General features: G+C 44.9%; 1 protein-coding gene and 1 long non-coding RNA gene across 2 annotated transcripts in view; one reads left to right on the top strand and one right to left on the bottom strand.

Moving 5' to 3' along the window:
- Window positions 1–15,718, top strand: part of LOC130679110 (uncharacterized) — a 47,644-nt gene extending 31,926 nt beyond the window's left edge. The window contains exons 5-8 of the long non-coding RNA XR_008992097.1: window positions 2,912–3,038; window positions 3,154–3,241; window positions 7,930–8,063; window positions 15,704–15,718. This is a non-coding gene — a long non-coding RNA (uncharacterized LOC130679110). The remainder of the gene's footprint in view (window positions 1–2,911; window positions 3,039–3,153; window positions 3,242–7,929; window positions 8,064–15,703) is intronic.
- Window positions 1–26,949, bottom strand: part of LOC118928520 (FYVE, RhoGEF and PH domain-containing protein 5-like) — a 368,415-nt gene that overhangs the window by 270,202 nt on the left and 71,264 nt on the right.

Genomic DNA, 26,949 nt, shown 5'->3' with positions numbered 1-26,949 from the left:
TGGGAGAACAGCGGCCTCTAGTGGCTTGTGCTGGGCAGCTGCATGCAGATGGGGCTTCTGATCTTGCCCGGCCGCTATGGAGTTTATTTAGCTCTGCAGTTGCTGTGGGCGTGGCCTGCCTCAGGCTGCTTCTCCAATATGGCGGAGCCGCATCAGAGGGGGAACAGGCAGGAGGCTGTTTATCACCGTGAGGGGCCTCCGAGCTGCGCTGCAGGGGTTCGGGCGCCCAGAGTTCCCTGGGATTCCCAGCTGCTGAGCTAAGTGTCCTGGGGCACTTCCATCCAGCTGTGGGGTCCCTGTCCCTTTAAGACTTTCAAAAAGCACTCGCTTTTCTTTGTCCCTGGGGCACCAGCTGCGGGGACCCGCTCACAGGTCTTACTGTCCTGTCTCCCTAGTTTCCAGCACCCAACGCACGCACTGTGTCTGCGCTCCAGTGTGGATGGCTAAGGCTGGGTGTTTAGCAGTCCTGGGCTCCGTCTCCCTCCCGCTCTGCCTACTCTTCTCCCTCCGGGAGCTGGGGTGAGGGGCACTCGGGTCCCGCCGGGCCGCGGCTTGTATCTTACCCCCTTCGCGAGGCACTGGGTTCTCGTGGGTGTGGATGTAGTCTGGCTGTTGTCCTGTCTCTTCTGGTCTCTCTTTTAGGATTAGTTGTATTTGTTGTATTTTCAAAAATATATATGGTTTTGGGAGGAGATTTCCGCTGCTCTACTCACACCGCCATCTTGGTTCTCTCTCTTGGGCCCTTTCTTTTATCCCTGCTGCCCAACCTGCAAACTCTTCCAGAAAAATACTATGAATATTCATTTTTCAAACAGCAAAGGAAGACATGTCTTATATACTTTTTAGTATGGCTTCCCAGCTTCTTTGGGGGCCAGAGATGGCTATCAGCAGCCATTTATAATACGTGAATGCTTCCAGCACTCTGGCCATGGCCTGTGGGTCCGGGGCAATGCTCAATCCAGTGTAGGACCTTTAGAACATATTGCAACAAACAAACAAAACTATGAGAAATCCAGACAAAGGGAGTCACTGGATTCTGTTAGGGGTAACCCTCTCAAGCAATTCTTCTTAGACACGGGTCATATACTTCAGTATCCATTCAACTTGTTAAAAAATAGAACTTTATTTTCTTTTAATTTTTCCTTGTTGAACACTTTCTGCAACTTGCAGCCAAAGAAGCATAATTAATAGAACATGATTTTACCAGTGTTTCCCCTTCTGTGCCTTAAACTTGTCTTTCCACATAACATCCCTTGCTTTATCCAAATGCATTTTCCTCTTCATTGATCATTTTCTCTGCATTTCTCTAACAATAGCAAAGTTGGGGTACTTTCTATTTTGGCCACATTTTCCCTGTACTCACCAACTATTGACCCTCTCAGATGACCATGGAGAAAAATTAAAGGCTGGAGAGGAAAACCACAGTAAGGTCCTTAAGAGGGATGAGTGGACTGGCAGAAAGCCAGTGGGATTGTGCAATCCCTGTTAAATTAAGAAACTCCCTGTCAATCTGCCTCAGTTCCTCTGCACACTAAGCAGGTATGAACAGTTTGTCTCCGGCGCATCAGAACCAGCTGGTTGACTCACCTGGCAGGTTAGGTGGGGTCAGTATCCTTACATTGCCTCCCTTTTGAGTAGAGTTTACAGTTCACTTACTAGCAGATCAGCAGGCTGTAGGTAAAATAACGCTCAGAGGAAGAGTATTATGAGCTCCAAGCTTGCAAGTGCAGTTATTAAAAAAAAGTCATCTATTTAAACTTTAATCTCCACCTTTGCTGGAACTAAGGAGATAAGGATGAACTTTTAGCCGCTCTTCCATTTGATATGGCTGAGTGCAGGGCTGTAAATGAGAAAATAACAAATATTGCTGCTAGGTAGCATTTGCAGCCCCCTGGGGCCTTCCTGGGGCTTTATTGACCACTGTGCAGGACTATGGGCAAGGCAGCTCAGCCTGGACACCAGTAAAGGGGAGTGATTTGCACAAGGGCCCACAGGACTTCGCAAGGAGGCCTTCTCATCTCTAGGTAGTGCCAAGCATAGGTAGCCAAGAGGGTATTTTATGAGCCTCCAGTGTCTACTTCAGTGTGGCTAAAGGTGCTCTTAATTGGTTTTCTATTCAGAGGCATTAAATTTATTTTACCTAAAAATATTGCTTACTTTGTTCAATGAAGGAAAATTGGATTTGGATTTAGAATCTCTGTACAGATGCAAAATTAGCTCTAAAACCTCACATTTTTACCACAGCATATGGGCAAAGCAAAGATGCAAGTGACTTTGCAGTTCTTGATTTGAATATACGTACTATTGTGTCTGACACCAACATACTTTTCCACTTTTTCAGTTTGAACTTGGGAAGACAGATGGGAGAGGTAAGGAAAATAGAGTCAGAATTGGCCTCCTCTAAGTCGTTAGTCCCCTCAGGTGGGAATGCATCTCATTTAGGATGGGCCAGTGTCAGAGCCAAGCAGATCAAGGTCTTGCTTTTTCAGTCAAATACATTAAGAGAAAGAAAGATCACTGAGCAGGGAGGCCTGAGACTTTGATAAGCCCTTTCTCATGGGTGAGCCTAGAAAATAAAGGATCTTGAGACTAGATTATGTCTGAATCTCCTTACAAGTCTAAATCATGCTTATAAATGACCATTTTCTGTATTATTTCTTATTACCCTAAAATTTAGGGAAAAATTTATCTCACAAAACTGCATAGAATCCAAACATAATAAACTCTTATTTATCTAAAATCTAAATACCTTGGAAGTTCAAATAATCAGAACAGTTTTTGTGAAACCAAATAATGTTCACAATAATGGTTGCTGTGTTGTACAATGTACTAAATTAGCTTCAGAATCATAAAGAAAAGATTAATTGCTGTTCAGTTTGGTTTAATAAAGCGTGTTCTAATTCTCTTCCAGGGAAATTCTCAGGAATGAGAAACATATCAGAGCAGGTCAGAAAAGATGAAACCTCCTCCATTATTCCACCAGATTCTGTCACCCTCAACAGAGAGGTTGTGGCTGGCATTGATTTTTTTTTCTGATAGTAAGTAAATCTCCTTTCATTTGCACTGGTCTTGTTCCCATCAGTTATTCTTGGCATCCAGAAAATACATACTTTGTATGTATGTATTTGTTTGTTTGTTTGTTTGTTTTACCAGAATCAGAATATTGTCAGGCCAGGAACAAGAAGAAAAGAGTCACTGACAGCTTTATTTCTTGGGATCTTGAAGGACTGACCCAACTTAGGTGAAAAGTGTCCTGAAGTCCAAAATGGTATTAGAAGAAACTTGTTTTGTTATTACAATAGAGCGCTAAGAGCAACATTTAAGATGTTTATCTCTTTCTGGCGATTACACAGCTATCCAGTAAAGGCACTCAGAGCGGACCACAGACCAAGCACTCAGCAGACACTGAGTACATGCTGATGGGTGAGAAGCCTTCCCACATTCAAAGCCATACAGTCTCTGGGAATACAGACAAGCCTGCCCTGGGAAGCGTCAGTCCCATGTACCTCGAAGCCCCATGGGGCAAAGGATCCAAAGAGAGGCCTCCTGAGTGTTATTTGCATTCAGGGAAAACTTCAGAGAGAATTTAACTTATTTTTTTTTCCTTTTCGTTTTCTTAAAAACAGCTCTGATCAAGACCATCAGAGTTAGAGCCAGACAGGCTGGGTTCAAATCCCAGTTTAGCCACTTGCTAGCCCAGTGACCCTGGGCAACTAACTGAACCTCTATGTGCCTCATTTTTGCCCTTGTGAAGATTGAAGTGCTTTGACCCATGCCTGTCACATAGTGAGGGCTACCTAACAGGGGTTCTTAATGATCTCAGATGCTTTAGGTTTTAATGTCTCACCAATTTAACGTCACTTTAACAACTTAAGTGCTCTCACACATGGCAGAGAATATGAAAGCGAACAGCAAACTCTCGGGAGAGTCAGCTTGGTTTCCTAGCCACCCGGCCCCCGCCGCCCTGCGCGGCTCTGCCTTCTGCTCTCCCCAGGGTGCTCTGTCTGCTCCTGTCCTCCTGACCACCTTCCCCCTGGGGCCCCCACTCTTTCAGTGTCCTGGTCACCGTAGACTTCCCTGTGGAGACTCCTTGACCTCAGGCGGCATTCCGTCTCTGGGGTGCTCCTGAGGACACAACACGCGTTTGCATACTGCTTTGTACTGCATACTTCTTTTAATCTCCTAGTCTTACTAGATTGTAGATTTCTTGAAGGCAAAGCCATGTCTGGCTCATTTTGATAACACCCACAGTTCTGAGCACAGTGGCCTTCACATAGCTGGTCCTGAATTTGTTTCATAAATAAGAATAGAAGTAAAAACACAAAACCTACCAAAACAGTGAAGTAGAGGGTGGGTGCTGGAATCAGACAGACTTTAATTCTGGCTCTGTCACTATATGCTGTGGAATCTTGGACAGTAATTCTACCTGTTCCCCCATCTCCTCATCAATAAAGAGGAGATAATCACAGTACCTCTCTTACAGGGCTGTTATAGGATTAAATGAGATAACGTGTAAAAGGGCCTAGAGGACAACCTGGCATGTAGTGAGGCTCAGTAACTGTTAACCTTAGCTGTTGCTAACACCTCATCAGCTCCCTCATTATAATTAGCCTGGGCTCTTTTGCTTATAGGGAATCTCTCCACCTACTAATGATCCCAAAGGAAAAAAACGTCTTCTAATGCAGCACAGGAACTAAGTTTGGTGTTTTAGAAACATGTCCATTAAACAAACACTTTAAAATGTCAGCACTTCAGAAAAGTTTGCATCTAAGGAACAATTCTGTTACTATGATCTTTGGAGCACCCATCTGAAGGTGTGGTAAGGGACACTCGATGGCAAGTTTTATTTTCCCTCCATACAGCTAGGGCAAAATGAGGCAGAGAAACATTTGGCTCCAAGCTAATAGAATCAGTGGCATAGCTCATCTGAAAAATTTATTCATTCTCAAGCTAATAGAAGTAGAGGCATAGCTTATCTAAAAAATCTAGCCATTCGCTAGCCCACATCCAAACACCAGCTGCAGAAGCAAATCACATTTAGCTGTTTCTTTTAAGTGTTATTTTAAGTAAAAGGGTAGATCATGAAACTGAACCTTAAAAAAATCCAAATCTCCAGACAGTTAAGATGATGTGATTCAAATATTCAGCATTCTGGTGGTCTTTCTTGTTGAGAGAAGGAGCTTCAAGCATTGTATCATTCAGACATTGATTCAGCCAGGAGACAGAAACTGCATGAGACATTTTCACAGAGAAACTATATAACTTGTTAGCTGGATATTGAAAAAGCAAAAAGGCAAAAAGAGAAGGCTATCATAGGAGTTGCAGCAGTAGGAAGCACCTACCTCTCCCAGGCCTGGAGGGACAGAGGGAAGGTGCTGGAATTACCACAATTTAGAATCGGAAGCTCAGAGGTGGGGCCCATGGGGCCCAAATCAGGCATCTTAGAAGGGGCAGCTGTTTGGCTGGGGCTGTTCTCTCTGAGCCTGGAGAAGGGGCTGCCTGACCCTGGGACACAGATCACTGAGGAAAAGGTATCAGCTGGCTGCTGCTGACCCCCTGCAGGGTGTGACAAGCTGACTCTGAGCCTTAGAACAGCAGCAGCCTGGCTTCAACTGCTGCTACTGGAATGAAAGGTGACTCTGGGAACAAGACACTTTGCAAGGCAGATCCAACAAGAGCAGGAAACAAGTGCAGAGAAGGAAGTTGCTTGTCCCTCCTCCCACCTTCTAGTCTTTGTCTAGCACATGCAATTAGCAGAGGAGGACCAGAAGCAGCTGGCAAAGCAACAAAGTGCTTTGAAGAGCCAAGTTTGGTTGACATCACCAAATATCAGAGGAAAAGGTAGGTTGGAGGCTAAAGGACAATAACTGGCACGAGTGCCTGGAGGAGGGGAAATTTTAAATATTTTGCTGTGCTCTATTGTTATTTATACCCTATCTTGTAATGTATCTCTTACACTTTTCTTGGTTCTTTTTTGCATGCTTTTTTAAAAATCATAACTGAGGTAAGAAAACTGTCCTACCAATCCAAACATGTGTTTTTATTAGACTTGTAGATTAAAATCAGAGGTTTCTTAAAAAAGGGTGACACCAGAGTTTTAACCCAAAATTCCTACAAAATTATGATTTATCCACTATACTTTTTTCATAAATGCTATTTATCTTCAAGAAAAAACATTTATTAATCTGTAGTTTAAAAAGATGATTGGAATATAACACTGAGAACCTAATGGACTCCATAATGTATCAGTAAATAATTATAATGAACCACTTTAGTAATGGGAGGTGCTAATGGAATCCACACATCACTAGAAAATTCTTAGTGTTTTTGTCATCAATGTCTTCATTTGAATTGTTACAAAGAATGAATTGTCCAAGACATAAAATCCCTGAGCAAACCTATTAAAAACTTGATTTTGTTTTCCTCGGAAGTAACTACGAAGTTACATTCAGATACAATGGAGACAAAATCTGGGAAATTTAGCCAAAGTATAGTACTCCTAAATGAATAGGAGTGCTGTCAATTTAAAAAGCATGTTAGGAGAGCAATTTTATGTCTGCCACTGAACATAACTTTGTGAGTTAAGGCTAAAACAAAGTCTCTAATTCAAGGAGCCAATAGTTTAATTGAAAATATGTTCCTAGCACATCTGAAAGGGCCGGAGTCTGAGACAGATGGCTGATCGCCTCATGGCAGGGGGCATTTGGGCCCAGCTACAGCACATCTCCCAGTCCCCCTTGCAGCAACCTGTGGCCCTGTGGTTAATTTCTCTCCAGTGGACTCTGAGAGACATGGGGTGCCTGTATCACACAACATCCTACACATGCTCCTCCATGTTTCTCCCTTGCCTTAGAGAAAGTGGAAGACAAAAAACCAGAGTAATGTTGGAAAGACACATGTTGAGGACAAGAGAGTGACATCATCCTGAGTTTCTATGTGACTGTACAGAACAAAGACAACTCTCTGCCACCTCCCCCAGTCCCCAGCCTGGAACTTCTTCCCTGGATGGCAATAGGAGAAATAAACCTTGACTACATTTAAGCTAAAGTATTTTGGGTCAATTTATTATAGGGTTTTAGCTTACTCTAATTAATACATAGTTGAAAACCAATATATTGTATAGAAGAATTTGAATTGCCTTAGAGTTCCTAGATGTGATAAAACCTAATCTGGGTGTTAATTAGTAACAATTGCAAATAATTTAGAAATTTAATGTGTCAGGAACTGTGCCAAGAACTGACATGTACTATCTAATTGTCACAATAGCCTTTTACATTATGTGTTATTGAACCTTAACTTTGCCTGTGAAGTAAGTTTAGAACAGCCATGTATACAGCTACAATGGATGGTAGGCCCATAATCTGAACACATCTACCTCGCCTATGAAGTCAGCATATGCTGGTGGGGGCTAGTGTAAAGGAAAGGCATGTAGGTGTATGTTATGGGGCAGGTTGGGGCTGGGTGTGACAATAGCTGTAGGACTTTTCCTTTCCAGTAATATTCTTATAGAAAAAGAGTTCCCTTTGCTCTCCTGTTCTTCAAGCCAGTCTTGACTTCTGAAATCTGAACTGCTCTTTTCTCCATCAATGCTATGGCAATGGGAGAACCCAGAATAAATTATCTAAGTATTTAGAGCTGAAAAAGGAGCCAAAAACCCAGCCCTCACCAACCAGCATGCCCACTCCCAAACAGGAGCCCAGTCAATCTGAGGGACCATTAAATAGAGAGCATAGGGCAATTAAATGGATAACCCTTCCTTTGGAGAAGGAACCCCAGAAGGATCACAGGCTGAGAGGCAGGGATTTGGGCCACAGAACAGAAGAAGCCCAGTCAAAGGCAAATAAATACCCATTGTTCAAGATTACCAACTGCTAGCATTGATAATCAAGAGCTAACTGTAAGTCTTCTTTTTTTTTTTTTTGCATCCAGATGGTCCTGGAGGAATTCAAAGCAAATAAATACATATACACCTGGGTATGTCTAAATAAATTTATTTCCAAGAACTACTAGGTGTTGAGAAACCATGCAGAGTTTTGAATAGAGGAGGTGGACATCAACTGCAGGTATGGACAGTATTTCCAGTGTTGTCTTTGAGCTAACATGTTTAAAGTATTAGAACTGGTCTTTTTATTTTTAATGGAGGACATTTGTAAGTCATTTCTATTGCAAATGGTTCAGTGGCTCAGACTGACATTCAATAGCTAAATAGAGCCTTCTGCTTAGCTGGCTGTACTCCAAGACACCCCCACTTGAAGCCCTTCCTGGAAGCCTTCAGTTCTCCTTAACCAGCAGTGACAGCCAGAAACCAAAGTGGTTAAGGCCCCTCAAACTGCAAGCACCAAATGCTTTCACTTCGGAAGCATAACAGCAACAGAAACAGTGGATGTCCTAAGTGCTGTTTGCCAAAACTGCTTGTTCCTGCCTTCCAGGCGTGTGGTGGGTGGCACTTCCTGGCCCCTGGGGGGCTAAGTGTGGCTCTGTAACTCATTCTGGCCAATGAGGTAGGCACACAGGTGATAGCGCTGCCTTCGGTCTGCAGCATTTAACTGCTGGGGCAGGACCCTCCAGACTTCTCGTTCCTCTGTCAGAGTAAGTGGCAAGTTTGAGTCAGTGATTACTCCATGAGATACATGCACCTTGAGCAATAAATAGCTTTTAATTATTTCACACTGCTGGGATTTTGTAGTTATTTCTTACTCTTACAGTTATTTTTGTAGCATGAGCTCACTTTTCCTGATAGGTAACCATAATTAAATCTCATTAAGTGCTCACCCACACCTAATTGTAACCAGAATCCTAACCCTAACCCTAACAGTAACACTGAACCCTAAACCCGACTCTAATTGTAACTGACATTCAATAGCTAAATATTCTTACCCTAAACATAATGCTAATCTTAACCCTAACCCTAATCTTAAAGCTCACCCCTAACCTAGGGCCCAAACCAGAAATCCTGATCCTGAAACCCCAAAATCCTAAACCCAAACCCAAATCTGAACCTGAACCACAACCCTAACCATGACCCCTTACCCTGAATTGAGCCCCTGAACCACTGAACACTAATCCAAGCCCTAACCCTGAACCCTGAACCTAAACTGTTGAATCTCACCTGGACCCCTGACCCAGACCTTTAGGAATCCAAAGGAACAACCATGTCCTGTTCAAGCCCCAGTTGCCTATGATAAAGCAGTGCACAGAATCATCATTTCATTTCTTAGATCTGCTCTTTTGGTGCATGGCTTTCTTGTTAGCCTGACCTTTATGCTCACAATTTCCTTGAGGGACATTGGTATCCACAGAAAGGAAATGATTCTTGTCAATGAATCTCTATTCCAACGGGATTGGGCTAGAAGCCTGGTAAATTGAGCTCTTTTTACACTTGTGTGGATAAAATGAGAATTCCTGTGGCCAGGATTCTCACCTGGCCATGGCTGACTAGCTCACTGCACACCTGTGGGCAATACATGGCTGTTGACTCTATGAAAAGAGCTCTGCCCAGTGATCTGGGCATGACACAGTGGCAGAGCTGCAAGGCTGAAGGAGAGCAGAGCAGAAGCTGGAGTGGTGAGAGCGCCGAGAACAGAGGCCCAGAGGACAGCTTTGCAGGACAACTGTGCAGAGAGGCCCAGAGGATGGCTGTGCAGGATGGCTGGGTGGACAGAGGTGCCCAGAGGCAGAGACCGGCTTGCTGCATGCAGACTCACTCTGAGTGAACAGATTTTAGTGACTGACCTGCCACCTGGAAATAAAGTTGGGTATAACCCTTTCAACCCAAACAGCGTTTTGCTGTCAATTTCTTTGGTCACATCAAATCCATAGCAAACTTGCCCAGGGCTGAAACCCATTGGCAAGACAACTTGTGATTGTGGTTCTTCTTTTACCCCCAACCCTAATCCTAACACTCACCATAACCCTAAACGTAAAACCTAACCCAAACTCTAATGGTATCCATATCCTTGCCTTAAACTCAAAACGAAAATGAAACCTACCACTACACCTACTCCTAAGTCCTCAACCTTACCCCCACCTTCACCCACATATAACTATAACCCTAAACATAAATAAAAAACTTATCCTAACCTTAAACCCAAAACCTAACTCTAACCATAACCATGTTCTCAAACTACACCTCAAACAAATCCTAAACCTACCTGTAACCTCCACCTTCACCATTACTCTCATCTTCACCTATACTTACCCTAAGTATGACTGTAATCATAAACCTACCCTAAATCTAACCATAACCCTAAAAATAGCCATTCACCCTCACCCTCACCTTCACCCACACCTTACCATAACCTGAAACCTAAACCTAACCCCAACCCTAAAACTGAACCTGAAACCTAACTGTAACCATAGCCATATCCTCACTCTACACTTAATCCTAAACCTAATCCTACCCCAACTCTAGCTCTAAGACTAAAGCCTCACCCTTACTCACACAGAACCATAACCATTAACCTAACTCTATTGCTAACCCTTACCTTATACCCAAATCCTAACTCTACCCCTAACCATAACGTCATCCTACACCAAACCCTACACCTAACCCTAACCCTAACTCTACATATACCCTTACCTCCTCATCTTCACCCTCATAATCACCCACACACAACCATTACCCTAAACCTAAATCTAGCCCTAATCATAATAAATACTAACACTAACCCTAACCTTCAACATAAACATATCCTCAAACTACACCGAACCCTCAATGTACACCTAACTCTAACCCTAAACCCTAATCCTTCTCTCACCCACACTTCACTCTTAGGCTAACGATAAACTTAAACCTACACCTAATCCTAACCCCTTACCCTAACTCAAACCGAAACTATAACTTCACCCTAAACCTTACCCTAAACCTAATCTTGAATGTAATCCTAATCTGGGCCCCAAACCGGATACCCTGGAACTGAAAACCCAAAGCCCTGAAGCCAAACACAAACCCTAACCCTGACTCCTTACCCTGAACCAGCCCCTGAAGTGGATCCTGAAACCCTGAACATGAACCCACAACCTAACCCTGACCTATTACCCTGAACCCAAACCAGAACCCCTGAATGTGAATCTGAACCCAAACCTTGAACCCTGAACATCAACTGCTGACTCCCATCCAAATCCCTGACCTGGTCCTATAGGAATCCAACGAAATAACCCCATCTTGTTCAAGCCCCGGTTGCATATGCTAAAGGACTGCAGCAGAACCAACATTTATTTCCGGAGATCTGCACTTTAGGCATGTGGCATTCTTGTTAGTCTGACCTTTATGCACATGATTTCCTTGAGCGACACTGAGGACATTATTCCTCTGGAATGAATCTCTGCTCCTGAAGGATTGGGCTAGAAGCATGGTGAATTGCAGTGTTTTTGTTTCTGACTGTAATCATAAACCCACCCTACACTTAACCTAAAACTAATCATAACCCTAACCTTCACCATACCCCAAATCCTAAACCCAAACCTTAACTCTCATGGTAACCATATCATTTCACTACACCCAAGAGGAAACCTAATATTACCCCTAGCCCTACTGTCAATTCCTCACTCTTCCCTCACCTTCACCTACACATAACCATAATCCAAAATCTAAAACAAACCTTAACCTAACATTAAGTCCAAAACCTAACTCCAACCACAACCATGTTCTCACCCTACACCTAACAGACCCTAACCATACCTGTAATCCTCCACCCTCACCATCACTCTCATCTTCAGCACTTCCACATAACCATAACCCTAATCCTAAATATGGCTTTGACCCTAACATTAAACAATAACGTAAGTCCTATTATAACCTATAATAACTAATCCTCACCCTACACTTAACCCTAAACCTAACCCTATCCCTAATCCTGGCCAGTCACCTTTACAGCTCAAGCTCACCCTAACATTCACCCACACCTTACTGTAACCCTAAACCTAAACCTAACTCAAACCCTAACACTTAACCCAAAACCTAACTATATCCATAATCATATTGTAACCTTACATTTTACCCTACATCTAAACCTACCCTAACCATGGCCACCAACCATAAACCCACACCTTACCATAACCCTAAATCTAAATCTAACCCAAACCCAAACACTGAATGCAAAGCCTAACTCTATCCATAACCATATCCTTACCCAACACTTAACCCTAGACCTAACCCTGGCCACTAAATCTAAACCCTCATCCTCACCCTCACCTTCACCCACACATAACCATAATTCTAAACCTAACACTAATGCTGACCCTCTCCCTTAATCCAAATCCTAACTCTAACCCAAATCAAACCTTCATCCTTACCCTAAACCTCCACCTAACATTACACACACCTAACCCCTCACGCTCATCCATATCTTCACCCACACCTAACCATGATAGTAAACGTATCTGTAGTCCTAATGCTAACATTAAACCCTAACCCTTTTTACCATAAATATATCATCACCTTGCACTACACCTAAACCTAACCCAAACCCTAACTTTAGCCACTAACACGCACCCTTCACACTCACCATCACTTTCACACACACCTAACTGTAAGCCGAATCCTAAAGCTAACCCTAACCTAATACTGAACTCTAAGCTGCATGCTAACTGCAACCATATCCTCACCCTACACCTAAAAATAACCTTAATCCTAACGCTGACCCTAAGCCTAATCCCTCAACCCCACCCACACTCAGTTGGATCTAGAAACTGAAAACTATGTCCAATGCTAACCCTTAGCATAAAGCCTAATCCTAACTCTAATGCTAACCATAGCTCATCCTAAACCTATCCCTAACCCTACCCTTACCCCTAACCTCTCAACCTCATCCTAACCTTCATCCACAGCTAACCATCATCCTAAACCTGAACTGAGCTCTAACCCTAACACTAAGCCCTTACCCTAAATCTAACTGTAGCCATAAACCCATCCCACCCTAAACCTAACTGTAACATTAATAACTCTGGACACTCACCCTCACCTCACCTGCAACCTTACCATAACCTGAAACCTAAACCTAACCCCTACCCTTACACTGAACCTGAAACATAACTGTAACTATAACTATATCCTCACCCCTCAGTTAACCCTAAACCTAACCTTAATCCTAACTCTGGCCACTAACGCTGAACACTCACATTCACCCTCATGTTCACCCATGCCTAACTGTAATTCTAAACCTAAACCTAACCCCAAACTTAATACTGATCCTAAACCTAAGTCTAACCATAACCATATCCACAGCCTACACCTAACTCTAACTCTAAAACTAAAGCTAGTCCCAGCACTTAACCCTCACCCTCACTCACACGAAACCGTAACCCTTAACCTAACTCTATTGCTAACCCAAATCCTAAACCCATTCCCTAAGTCCTTCCCTAATCATAACTTCATCCTAAAACTAATCCTAATACTAACCCTACATGTACCCTTAACCCCTCATCCTCAACCACATCTTCCCCCACACAAAATGTAACCCTAAACCTCAATATAGCCCTAAATCTAGCAGTACAGACTAACCCAAACTTTAAATGTAACAGTATTCTCAAACTATACCTAACCCTCCACCAAAGCCTAACTCTAACCCTAGAAACTTACCCTTCCCTCACCCACACCTCACTCTTAGGCTATAGATAAATTTAACTCTACAACTAATCCTAACCCCTTACCCCACCTTACAGTGAAACTATAACTTCACCCTAAACCTAACCCTGAATCTAATCCTAATCTGTGCCCCAAAACTGACACCCAGAAACTGATAAACCAAATCCCTGAACCCAAACAGAAACCTTACACCTGAACCCAAACCCAAATGCTAACCCTGAACTGAGCCCCTGAAATGGATCCTGAAGCCCTGAACCCAAACTGAAACCCTTACACTTCAACACAAATCCCAACAGTAACACTGACCCCTTACCCTGAACTGACCCCTGAACCCTAACCTTAACCCCTGAATGTGAATCTGAACTCTAACCCTGAACAATACCTGTGGACTCTCACCCAAACCCCTGACCCAGAAATGTAGGAATCCAAAGAAACAACCATGTCTTGTTCAAGCCCCAGTTGCATATGCTAAAGGTCTGCAGCAGAATCAACATTTATTTCCAAAGATCTGCTCTGTAGGTGCATAGCTTTCTTGTTAGTCTGACCTTTATGCACATGACTTCCTTGAGGGTCACTGGTATCGTGGAAATGATTCCTGTGGAATGAATCTCTGTTCCTGCAGGACTAGGCTAGAAGCATGGTGAATTGCATTCTTCTTGTTTTCTGACTGTGCTTATTCTTCTAACCCTAACCCTAACCCTTGCCACCAATCCTAACCCCTCACCCTCACCTTTACTCATACCTAACTTTAACCCTAAGCCTAATCCATGCCCTAAACCTAACACTGAACACTAAACCTACATCTAAGAGTAAGTATAATCTCACCCTACAGCTAATGTTTACCCTAACAGTAACACTAACCCTTTTCCTCCTAACCTTCACTCTCTCCCTGAGTTACAGAGAACCAGAACCCTAAACTTTACTCTACCCCTAACTATCACCATAACCATAAAGCTGTCTGTCACCCTAACAGTAGCTTTAACCTAAACCTAACTCTACACTGACCTTACCTGTAACCTTTCCCCAACCCCCAACACATCACTCTCACCTTCAACCACCCCTACTCGTAAACCACAACCTAAATCTAGCCAAAACCTTTATATTAAACTAATCCTAAATATAAACTTAACCATATCCTCACCATACGCCTAATCCTAACTAATCCTAGCCTCTAACCCTTCTCTTACCCATACCTCACTGCTAGTCAAAAGCAGAAGTGAATCCTACACCTAACGCTAACCCTAATCCTACCCATACTCCTACACTCTCACCCTCACTCTCATCTTCACCCACACTTAACTATAACCCTAAACCTAAATCTAGCCCTAACCCTAATATTAAACCCTAACTCTAACTCTAACCATAACTCTGGCCACTATCTCACACCCACCTTCATCCACTCCTAACTGTAACCCTTATCCTAAGCCTTACTCTAACCCTATCATGAAACCCTACATGTAACTCTAATCTTAACCATATGCCACCATTAAGTTTAACTCTTGTTTGCATTTCATGGCAATTATTGTATAAGGAGAAAAAAATTGGCATCTGAAATAATCCCCTCCCAGAGTGTCACTACTTGAGTTGCCAAGTTGCATGATAATTTTAACAAAGTTATGTGAAACAAATAACATTTAATTGTGTAGTCTGCATTTTCTGCAAGATTTGGGTCTACATTCTTGAACCTGGGCTCCCTGAGTTAGAGTCATACCTTTAAAGAAAAAACAGAAACTGGAAATGTTACCTATTTAGCAGGTTTCACTTTAGATTAAATAGATTTTACTCCCTGTTCCCTCGTAATTATATATAATTAAAAAGCACCAAGGAATGTGCGTAAAAGCACAATGAAGTAGTAATAATGTGAACAGTGGTTTATTTTAACTTACTGCTTAGGGGAAGCTGCTTTTATTCAGATTAATTTGTGAAAAGGCTGATGAGAACATGACAGTGAGAGAGAAGGGAACATGTTCTTTCAAATTGCTCTGCTGAGAAAACACAATTAATGAAACACATCTAATTGCACAAATGCTTCAGAAGGCATTACTACGGAGTACACTTTAAAGGTTGTGCTCCTATGTAACGGCTTCCTCTTCGGGGGAAACCCATCCTATTCCTCAGAACCCTTATTGAAGTCAGATTGACTCAGATCGCTGCTGTAAAAGAAGACCGAGGTGAGGAGCTCTAACCGTTGGGAGCTGGACCCAGGCGTCATGTTAGTGCTGGGCTGCTCCTCACTGGCACTTATGCTCCAGAACAAAGACAAGAATGGAGATGCTGATTCTGCCAATCAAGTCACTGATTTGTTAAAAAGCAATGTGCTGGGCATCCACTGTGGTAAGATGCTGCCCTTGGTGCTCTGGGCACAAAGCATAAGCTCATTAACACTTGCTGGGCGTTCACTGTGTTGGGCACCACCTCATTGAATCTCACGCCCACTCTGTGGGATCAGGGCTGTTACTGCTATGCTTAGACCAGGTAGGAAATAAGGCTTATGTAACACATACAGAATGCTGGATCATGATTTAAGTGTTAAGAAGGAAAATAAGGCCATGGAAGGAGGGTAGGAGGAGCTGGGGCTGCATCACTGCAGTAAAGAGGGTGGCTAGGAAATGTCACTAGAAGGTGACATTTGAGTAAGGACCTTAAGGAAAGGAGGAGAAAGCCATGGAACCCTCTGGGGAGGGCACTCTAAGCAGAGAGAGGAGCATGTGCAGAGGACTTGAGGTGGAAGGATGTGGAAAGGATGGCAGGGAGGCTGTGTGGCCAGGAGGAGAGAGATGGAAGGAGCAGGGGGTCCATCAGAGAGGCAGGGGCCAGAGCACGGGGACCTGGGTAGGTCACTGAGGGACTGTGGACTTTAAGTGACAGGGACAGTCCTTGAAGCTGTATGAGCAGAGAAGGGTCATAATGTGACAGCAATAGAACCACTCTAGCTGCTGTGTTGAGGATAGGTGGGATTCTGGTTAGGATGAGGCAGTCCGTGGGGGAGAAGGTGACATGGTCTGGCCCTGGGCCGTAACAGTGATGTAAAGATAAGGCCAGATTCTGGATATACTGTATTTTAATAGTAGAACAAGAGGATCTGTGACAGGCCCGATGGGAAGGGAAAGAGGGAGTGGCGCTGGGCTCTGCAGGTCTGTGGCCAGGCTCCAGAGGCACAGGGCGGGCAGTCCTTCACTAAGGTGGGGACGACTGACAAGGGCAACTTCGGAAGCCCGGTTTGAGACATTTAAGTCTGAAATACTCATTAGGTGACCAAGTGGAAATGTCAAAGAGTCTAACAGTCCTGAGCTAAAGAGATGAACAGAGCGGGCAACATACTTTGGAGCAACATTATCATAAGCACAGAATTTACAGTCAGGGAATGAGGGAGGCCACCAGGGAGATGGGTGTGTGGGAAGCAGATGCCCAAAGGCTGAGTTCTGGGCCATGCCAACCTTCCAGGTTTGAAGATGAAGAAGAACCAACAAAGGGGGTCTGAGAGCAGCCACAGAAGCAGGAAGAAAACCGGAGTCCAGACCCTTGATCTGGGGGTCTACTAGGCTAGAGAAAATAGCATTATTCCAGCTTTGCCTACTTCCATGGTGTTTTGAAATAAAATGAGATGATAAATATGAAATTCTTTATAAAAACGATGCAGCCTTCTATGTTTCTAAAATTCCCAAGGACTTCCCAAGGGTGCATGAAATGAAGTGTATTGACTTTTTTAAATAAGTGTACACACGTTTATTATACTGATTTAAGATAGATTAATTTAAATAAATCAGTCAACCAGAATTATGAGGTAGACCTCTAGGAGTAATAATACATTTAAAAACACTGAGAAAATTATAAAACCCACCAAGTTTCTTAAACATTGCTGAGGCTCCCTGCATCCACCAGCCATTTGATCCATCTTTCAGTGGCTGTGGCAGCTTGAAGAGAAAAATATTTGCCTTTTATGGTACCAGTACCACTTTGGGATTTAACTTCCCATTCCTCTACCAGAGGCTACACAGCTGTCTCTGGACAGGACCCAAGAAATAAGGCTGTGTCCACATATGTCCTAAAGATAGTGACATCCTAACCCTAATGACTCTTAACCTTGTATGGCATCTATATACATTTCAGATCTGTTTTTAGGATTGTAATATTTGTGTTTATTGAACTTAGAGCTTATAATAAGTCTGAGTCTTCAGGTAATGGTAATAACAGAAGCAAAAATGCTAGAAATGCCCCATAAGGCAGTTGTCTAGTGCACAGAGAACTTGGAATCAGACTGTCAAGTTCAGATCTTAAGTGGGCACCTATAAAATAGAAATAAGCCTGGGACCTCCCTGCTAGGCTTGTTGTGAGGATTCAATGAGTTAATATTTGTAAAGCTCTTAGGATGGTGTCTGGCACTTGATGGGTGCTACACAAGGGCCCATTCCATAAGAGGAAATACTCCACACACACCCACGGTGTGCACAATGCTGCCTAAGCATGGGAGATACAACAGAGAACAGGACAAAGAGAACCATGCTGGAGAGCAAACGAGGAAACAAACACATGGGATAATTCTAGTGTGTGTGAAGCAGTCAACAGAGATATGGGACTGAGAGTGGCTAGGAGTGGAGGGCAGTGAGGAAGGCCTCTGCAAAGGGGGAGTCTGAACCAAGGCCTGGGCATTGCAGAGGCACCAGGCATGTGAGGAGCCAGAGGCAGAGGGTTCCCAGCAGAGAAAACCACACACTCACAGACTCACCCACACTCACGCACTGTTACACACACACACCTACACCCACAGACACACTCACACACACACTCACACACAATCACACACACACAATCTCAAAGACACATTCACACACTTGTATGCACACTCATAAACTCACTCCCACTCACACACCTACACTCCCACTAACACCCACTCACACACACACTCACACAGACTCACATAAACACACACACTCACATTCACACCCTCTCAAACACAGACCCTCACACACGTGCACACTCACACTCTCACACACTCATACACACTCACATTCACTCAAACACACACAGTCACTCACACGCAATCACACAGACACTCACTCCCACTCAAACACCTACACTCCATTGCACACACACACACACAACCACACACACTCAAAAGACTGTGTGTGAGGCTGTGAGTGTGAGTGTGTGTGTGTGAGTGTGTGTGATGGTGTGTGTGTGTCTGAGTTTCTCTGTGTGTACGTGTGTGAGTGTGTGTGACAGTTTGTGTGAATGTGTGCGTGTATGCAATGGAGTGTGTGTGAGTATATAGGTGTGTTTCTGTGTGAGTGTGTGTGATGGTGGATATGTGATTGTGTGTGACAGTGAGAGAGTGTGTGTGTGTATGTGTGTGAGGGGCTGTGTGTGAGAGTGTGAGTGTGTATGTGATTGTGTGTGAGTTTTGTGTAAGCGGGTGTGTGTTAGTGTGTGTGTGGGTGTGTGACTCTGTGTGTTTGAGTGACTGTGTGTGTTTGAGTGTGTATGAGTGTGCTTCTGATTGTGTGTGTTAGTGTGTGGTTTTGGAGGACTGTGAGTGTGTGTGTATGAGTAGTGAGTGTGTTTGACCGTGTGTGTGTGATTGTGTGTGAGGGCGGGTGTGAGGGTTTGTGAAGGTGTGTGTGTGTGTGATTGTGTGTTTGACTATGTGTGTATGAGTGACTGTGTGTGTTTGAGTGTGTGAGTGTACGTGTGTGTGTTAGTGTGCAAGTGTGCGAGTGGCTGTGTAGAGTGGGTGTCAGTCAGTATGTTAGTGTAAGTATGAATTTGTGAGTGCGTGTGTTAGTGTGTAAGTGTGTGTCTGTCAGGGTGTGTGATTGTATGTATTAGAGACTGTGTGTTTGACTGTGTGTGAGTGAGTGTGTCTGTGTGAGTGTGTGTCTGTTGTGTGAGTGTGTGTGCATGTGTGTGAGGGGCTGCAGGTGAGAGTGTGTGAATATGTGAGTCTGTGTGAGCGTGTGTGTGTGTGTGTTTGTGAGATTGTAGGTGTGCGAGTGTGAGTGTGTATATGAGTGTGTGATTGTGGGGGGGGTTTGTGTGAGAGTGTGTGTGAGTGTGTCTGTGTGTGTAGGTGTGTGAGTGTATGTGACAGTGTGTCAGTGTGTGTGGTCTGTGAGTGTGTGTCTGTGTGTTTCTGTCTGTGTACATGTGTGAGTGTGTGTGTGACAGTTTGTGTGACTGAGTGTGTGAGTATATAGGTGTGTGGTGAGTGTGTGTGATTATGGATATGTGAGTGTGTGTGTGTGATGGTGTGTGTGAGAGAGTGTGTGTATGTGTGTGAGGGACTGTGCTTCTAATTGAGTGTGTTAGTGCATGTGAGTCTGTGAGTGTGAGTGAGTGTGTGTGAGTGTGTGTGATGGTGTGTGTGAATGTGCGTCAGTGCGTGAGTGTGAAAATGTGAGTGTGTGTATATGTGTGTGTGTGTGTGAGGTTTTGTCAAAGTGTATGTGACTGCATGAGTGTATGTGTGTCTGAGTGTTTGTGATAGTTTATATGTGAGTGTGTGTGAGTGTGTGATGGTGTGTGAGTGTGTGTGTATGTGTGTGGCATGTGTGTTAGTGGGTTAGAATGTGTGAGTGTGTTTGAGTGTGTTTGAGCAGGTGTGTGAGTGTGTAAGTGAGTTTGTGAGAGTGTAGGTGTGTGAGAGAGAGTAAGTGGGTGAGTGTGTGTGATTGTGAGTGAGTGTGTCTGTGTGTGTAGGTGTGAGTGTGTGTGTGAGTGTGAGTGTGTGTGTGTGAGTGTGTGAGGGTGTGTGACAGTGTTTGAGCGTGTCTGTGAGATTGTAGGTGTATGAGGGAGTGAGTGAGTGTGTGAGTGTATATACGAGTGTGTGATTGTGTTTGAGTTTGTGTGAGTGTGTGAGTGTGTCTGTGTGTGTAGGTGTGTGAGTGCATGTGACAGTGTGTGAGTGTGTGTGAGTCAGTGGGTGTGAGTGGGTGGGTCTGACTGTGTGATGGTGTGTGTGAATGTGCGTGTGTGAATATATAGGTGTGTGTCTGTGTGAGTGTGTGTGATTGTGGATATGTGATTGTGTGTGACAGTGTGTGTGAGAGAGAGTGTGTGAGATTTGTGTGAGCAGTTGTGTTTTAGTGTGTGTGAGTGTGTGTTTGTGAGAGTGTAGGTGTGTGCATGGGAGTGTGACTCTGTGTGTGTGAGTGACTCTGTGTGTTTGGGTGTGTATGAGAGTGCATCTGAGTGTTTATGTTAGTGTGTGGGTGTGCAGGATTGTGAGTGTGTGTGTGAGTTGTGAGTGTGTCTGTGTGAGTGTGTGATTGTGTGTGAGGGGTGTGAGGGTGTGTAAGTGTGTGGTGATTGTGTGTGTTTGACTATGTGTGGGTGAATGTGTGTGTTTCAGTGTGTATGAGTGTGCATCTGAGTGTGAGTGTTAGTGTGTGGGTGTGCATCAGAGTCAATGTGTGTGTGTGAGTTGTGAGTGTGTGTGAGTGAGTGATTGTGTGTGAGGGTGGGGGTGGGGATGTGTGAGTGTGTGTGTGATAGTGTGTGTTTGACTACATGTGTGTGACTGTGTTTGAGAGTGTGAGTGTGCGTGTGAGCGTGTTATTATGCATGTGTGTACATGGCTATGGAAGTGTGGGTGTCAGTCAATGTGTGAGTGTAAGTGTGAGTTTGTGGGTGCATGAGTGTGTCAGTGTGTAGGTGTGCATCTGTCAGTGCAGTGCTTGTGTGTGTGATTGAATGTGTTAGAGACTGTGTGTGGGATTGTGTGTGTTTGAGTGAGTGTGAGTCTGTGTGAGTGTGTGAGAGTGTGACTGCATGTGTGTGAGGGGCTGTGTCTGAGAGTGTGAATGTGAGCATGTGTGTGTATATGTGAGTCTGTGTGAGTGGGTGTGTGAGTGTTTGTGAGAGTGTAGGTGTGTGAGTGTATATGATTGTGGGATTGTGTGTGAGTGTGGGTTTGTGTGTGAGTGTGTGTGAGTGTGTCTGTGTGTGTAGGTGTGAGAGAGTGTGTGACAGTGTGTGAGTGCATGTTAGTCTGTGACTGAGTGCGTGTGTGTGTGTGATGGTGTGTGTGAGTGTGTGTCTGTGTGTTTCTGTCTGTGTAAATGTGCGAGTGTGTGTGTGAAAGTTTGTGTGACTGTGTGTGTGTGAGTATATAGGTGTGTGTCTGTGAGTGTGTGTGATTGTGGATATGTGATTGTGAGTGTGTGTGAGAGAGTGTGAGTGTGTATGTATGTGAGGGGCTGTGAGAGTGTGTGAGTGCGAGTGTGTGTATGTGATTGTGTGTGAATTTTGTGTGACCGGGTGTGTGTTAGTGTGTGTGTGTGTTTGCGAGATTGTAGGTGTGTGAGTGGGAGTGTGATTCTCTCTGTGTGTGAGTGACTGTGTGTGTTTGAGTGTGTATGAGTGTGCATCTGAGTGTATGCATTAGTGTGTGGGTGTGCAGAAGTGTGAGTATGTGTGTGTGAGTTGTGTTTGTGTGTGTGTGATTGTGTGGGAGGGCGGGTGAGAGAGGGTGTGAGGGTGTGTGTGTGAGTGTGCATGTGACTGTGTATTTGACTACGTGTGTGTGAGTGACTGTGTGTTTGAGTGTGTGAGTGTGCATGTGAGTGTGTTAGTGTGCAAGTATGCAAGTGGATGAATAGAGTGGGTGTCAGTCGGTGTGTGAGTGTAAGTGTGAGTTTGTGGGTGCGTGAGTGTTAGTGTGTAGGTGTGTGACTCTCAGTGTGTCTGTGTGTGATTGTATATGTTAGAGACTGTGTGTTTTATTGTGTGTTTGAGTGAGTGTGAGTCTGAGTGTGTGTATGAGTGTGTGAGTGTGTGAGTGTGCACGTGTGTGAGGGGCTGTGTGAGAGAGTGTGTGAATGTGTGTGTGTGCATGTGAGTCTGTGGGAGCGGTTGTGTGAGTGTGTTTGTGAGAGTGTAGGGGTGTGAGTGTGTATACGAGTGAGTGAATATGTGTGAGAGTGGGTTTGTGTGTGTGCGTGAGTGTATCTGTGTGTGTAGTTGTGAGACTGTGTGACAGTGTTTGAGTGCATGTGAGTCTGTGATTGTGAGTCAGTGTGTGTGAGTGTGTGTGATGGTGTCTGTGTGTTTCCTTATGAGTATGTGTGTGAGTGTGTGTATGACAGTTTGTGTGTGTGTGTGAGTATATAGGTGTGTTTCTGTGTGAGTGTGTGTGATTGTGGATATGTGATTGTGTGTGTGTGACAGTGACTGTGAGAGAGTGTGTGTGTATGTGTGTGAGGGGCTGTGTGAGTGTGATTGTGTGTGAGTTTTGTGTGAGCAGGTGTGTGTTAGTGTGTGTGGGTGTGTGTTTGTGAGAGTGTAGGGGTGTGAGTGGGAGTGTGTGTATGAGTGTGCATCTGAGTGTGTGTGTTAGTGTATGGGAGTGCAGGATTGAGTCTGTGTGTGAGAGTTGTGTTTGTGTGAGTGTGTGTGATTGTGAGGGTGGGTGTGAGGTTGTGTGATTGTGTGTGTTTGTGTGTGTGAGTGACTGTGTGTGTTTGAGTGTGTGTGAGTGTGCGTGTGAGTGTGTTAGTGTGCAAGTGTGCGAGTGGCTGTGTAGAGTGGGTGACAGTCGGTGTGTGAGTGTAAGTGTGAGTTTGTTGGTGCATGAGTGTGTCAGTGTGTAGGTGTGTGTCTGTCAGTGTGTGTGTGTGTGATTGAATGTGTTAGACTGTGTGTGAGATGGACTATGTGTGTTTGAGTGAGTGTGAGTCTGTGTGAGTGTGTACGAGTGTGTGAGAGTGTGAGTGTGCACGTGTGTGAGGGGCTGTGTGTGAGAGCGTGAGTGTGAGTGTTTGTGTGTATATGTGAGTCTGTGTGAGTGGATGTGAGAGTGTGTTTGTGAGAGTGCAGGTGTGTGAGTGTGTGTGCATGTGTATATGAGTGTGTGATTGTGTGGGAGTGTGGGTTTGTGTGTGAGTGTGTCTGTGTGTGTAGGTGTGAGAGAGTAATTGACAGTGTGTGAGTGTGTCTGAGTCTGTGAGTGTGAGTGTGTGTGTGATGGTGTGTGTGTGTGTCTGTTTCTGTGTACATGTGTGAGTGTGTGTGTGAGTATATAGGTGTGTGTCTGTGTGAGTGTGTCTGATTGTGGATATGTGATAGTGAGTGTGTGTGAGTTTGTGAGTGTGAGTGGGTGTGTGTGAGTGTGTGCATGATGGTGTGTGTAAATGTGTGTTTGTGAGTATATAGTTGTGTGTCTGTGTGAGTGGGTGTGATTGTGGATATGTGATTGTGTGTGAGTGTGTGTGACGGTGTGTGTGAGAGAGAGTTTGTGTGTATGTGTGTGAGGGGCTGTGTGTGACTGTGTGAGAGTGTGAGTGTGTGTATGTGATTGTGTGTGAGTTTCGTGTGAGCGGGTGTGTGTTAGTGTGTGTGTGAGTGTGTGTGAGAATGTAGGATTGTGAGTGGGAGTATGACTTCGTGTGTGTGAGTGACTGTGTGTGTTTGAGGGTGTATGAGTACGCCTGGTCTTCCTCGGAAGCATCGCCCGCACACAAGCCCAGCAAGCCCCGCCCCGCCAACTCCCAAAGCCCGCCATGACCGCATTCCCCCTTCAGTCCCCAGTCGTTTCCTCGGGTCCCCTCAGAGGCCTCATCGCCAGTAAGACACGCTGACAATCCCCAGACCGAGGAAGTCTTGACTTTGAAAGTTTTCTTTTCTTCAGTCCTAAGTGAGTTCTGTGCCCTTTTCACCTCTTCAAACACCTTGGTGTGCGTCCACCTGCCTCCCTTTAGTCTTTGCTCTGAGATGTGCTGCCACAACTGTTCCCTTCTTTCAGGTCCTCCTTTGGGTCATTTTTCTATTCCTTTTATTTTTAATTTTTAACTTTTTTTGTCTCATTAGTTTACAGTTACATGAGCAACACTGTGGTTACTAGACTCCCCCCATTATCAAGTCCCCCCTCATAGCCCATTACAGTCACTGTCCATCAGCGTAGTGAGATGCTATAGAGTCACTACCTGTCTCCTCAGGGTGCTATACTGCCCTCCCCGTGGCCCCCCCCTACATCAGGTATGCTGATCCTAATGCCCCTCATTCCCCTTATCCCTCCCTTCTCACCCATCCTCCCCAGTCCCTTTCCCTTTGGAATCTGTTAGTCCATTCTCGGGTTCTGTGAGGCTGCTGCTGTTTTGTGCCTTCAGTTTTTTCTCTGTCCTTAGGCTCCACAGATGAGTGAAATCATTTGATACTTGTGTTTCTCTGCCTGGCATATTTCACTGAGCATAATACCCTCCAGCCCCATCCACGTTGTTGCCAGTCCTTCTTTCAGTTCTTAAAGCTCTGAACTTTAATACAGAATGGGTTTAGCAGAATACTTGGTAAATCACTTAAAATATACCTGCTTCAGGTGAGAATCCCATCTGTCTGTTTATTGCAGCACTATTTACAACAGCCAAGATATGGATGCAACCTACGTGTCCATCAGTAGATGAATGGATAGAGAAGAGGTGGCACATACACAAAATGTTACACTATTCAGCCATAAGAAGGAAACAAATCCTACCACTTGCAACAACGTGGATGGAGCTAGAGGGTATTATGCTCAGTGAAATAAGACAGGCGGAGAAAGACAAGTACCAAATGATTTCCCTCATTGTGGAGTATGAATACAAAGCAAATCTGAAGGAACAAAACAGCAGCAGGCTCAGACTCCAAGAAGCGACTAGCGGTTTCCAAAGGGGAGGGTCTTGAAGGGGAGAAGAGAATTCAGAGGAATTCTGATTGGTGCACATGGTGTGTGTGGGGTCACCGGGAAGACAATGAGGCTCAGAGAAGACAAGTAGGCACTCCGTGGCATCGTGCTACGCTGATGGACAGCGGCGGGCAATGGGGTGTGGGGGGACTCAACAATATGGGTGAATATAGTACCCACATTGTTTCTCTTGTGAAAAATTCAGAGGAGTGTATATCAATGATACCTTAATGAAAAAGAAAAAAAGAAAAAAAGTTCACATTATGCCAATTGACGTTTATGAAAGACTTCAATGTTTTTCTTTTCCTTTTTCTTTTTTGCTGTCTCGCCAACGGGTCTCGTGCTGAGTATCTGGTGCCCGCGGCGGCCAAGCTGGCCGCCTGGCTGGGGGGTCCACCGCGGCCTGGGGGGGCCTGAGCCGCGAGCCCCGAGCTGCCATTCGCGTGCTGTCTCCCGGCAACTAGGGAGCGCGCGCCGCCAGCGCACAATGCCCGCCCCCGCCTCTAGCCCAGGCGCGGGGGCGAAGGGATTCAGTCTGGCCGAGAGAGCCGCTCGCCCGCCGGACAGAGCTCGCTGATCTTTCCGAATGGGAGGGGTTTTGAGCAAGCTCCGCTCCCCACAGCCCGCCTCGGTTAAGGAGGCCAGGAGCCGGCGCCCGGCCTTCCTCGGAAGCCCCGCCCGCCCCGCAAGCCTCGCAAGCCCGGCAAGCCCCGCCCTGCCGGCTCCCTCGGCCCGCCGCGATCGCATTCGCCCTTCAGTTCCCACTCGTTTCCTCGGGTCCCCTCGGAGGCCTCATCGCCGGTAAGACGCTGACCCTCCCCAGACCGAGGAGGACTTGACGTTGAAAGTTTTTTTTTTCTTAAGTCCTAAGTGGGTTCTGTGCCCTTTTCACCTCCTCAAACACCTTGGTGCGCGTCCAGCTGCCTCCCTTTAGCCTATGCTATGAGATGTGCTGATAGAACTGTTCCCTTCTTTCAGTTCCTTTTCTTTGGGTCATTTTTCTATTCCTTTTATTTTTAATTTTTAACTCTTTTGTCTCATTAGTATACAGTTACACGAGCAACACTGTGGTTACTAGACTCCCCTCATTATCAAGTCCCCCCCTCGTACCCCGTTACAGTCACTGTCCATCAGCGTAGTGAGATGCTATAGAGTCACTACTTGTCTTCTCGGGGTGCTATACTGCCCTCCCCGTGCCCACCGGTATGCTGATCCTAATGCCCCTCATTCCCCTTCTCCCTCCTTTCCCACCCACCCTTCCCAGTCCCTTTCCCTTTGGAATCTGTTAGTCCATTCTCGGGTTCTGTGAGGCTGCTGCTGTTTTGTGCCTTTTTTCTCTGTCCTTAGGCTCCACAGATGAGTGAAATCATTTGATACTTGTCTTTCTCTGCCTGGCATATTTCACTGAGCATAATACCCTCTAGCTCCATCCATGTTGTTGCAAATGGTAGGATTTCTTTCCTTCTTATGGCTGAATAGTGTAACATTTTGTATACGTGCCACCTCTTCTCTATCCATTTATCTACTGATGGACACTTAGGTTGCTTCCATATCTTGGCTGTTGTAAATAGTGCTGCAGTAAACAGACAGATGGGATTCTCACGTGAAGCAGGTATATTTTAAGTGATTTACCAAGTATTCTGCTAAACCCATTCTGTATTAAAGTTCAGAGCTTTAAGAACTGAAAGAAGGACTGGCAACAACGTGG

The sequence above is a fragment of the Manis pentadactyla genome, chromosome 10 (genome assembly GCF_030020395.1).
Source record: "Manis pentadactyla isolate mManPen7 chromosome 10, mManPen7.hap1, whole genome shotgun sequence".
NCBI lineage: Eukaryota > Metazoa > Chordata > Mammalia > Pholidota > Manidae > Manis > Manis pentadactyla.
The sequence above is the reverse complement of the archived record's forward strand: the minus strand, read 5'-3'. Positions and strand labels throughout refer to the sequence as shown.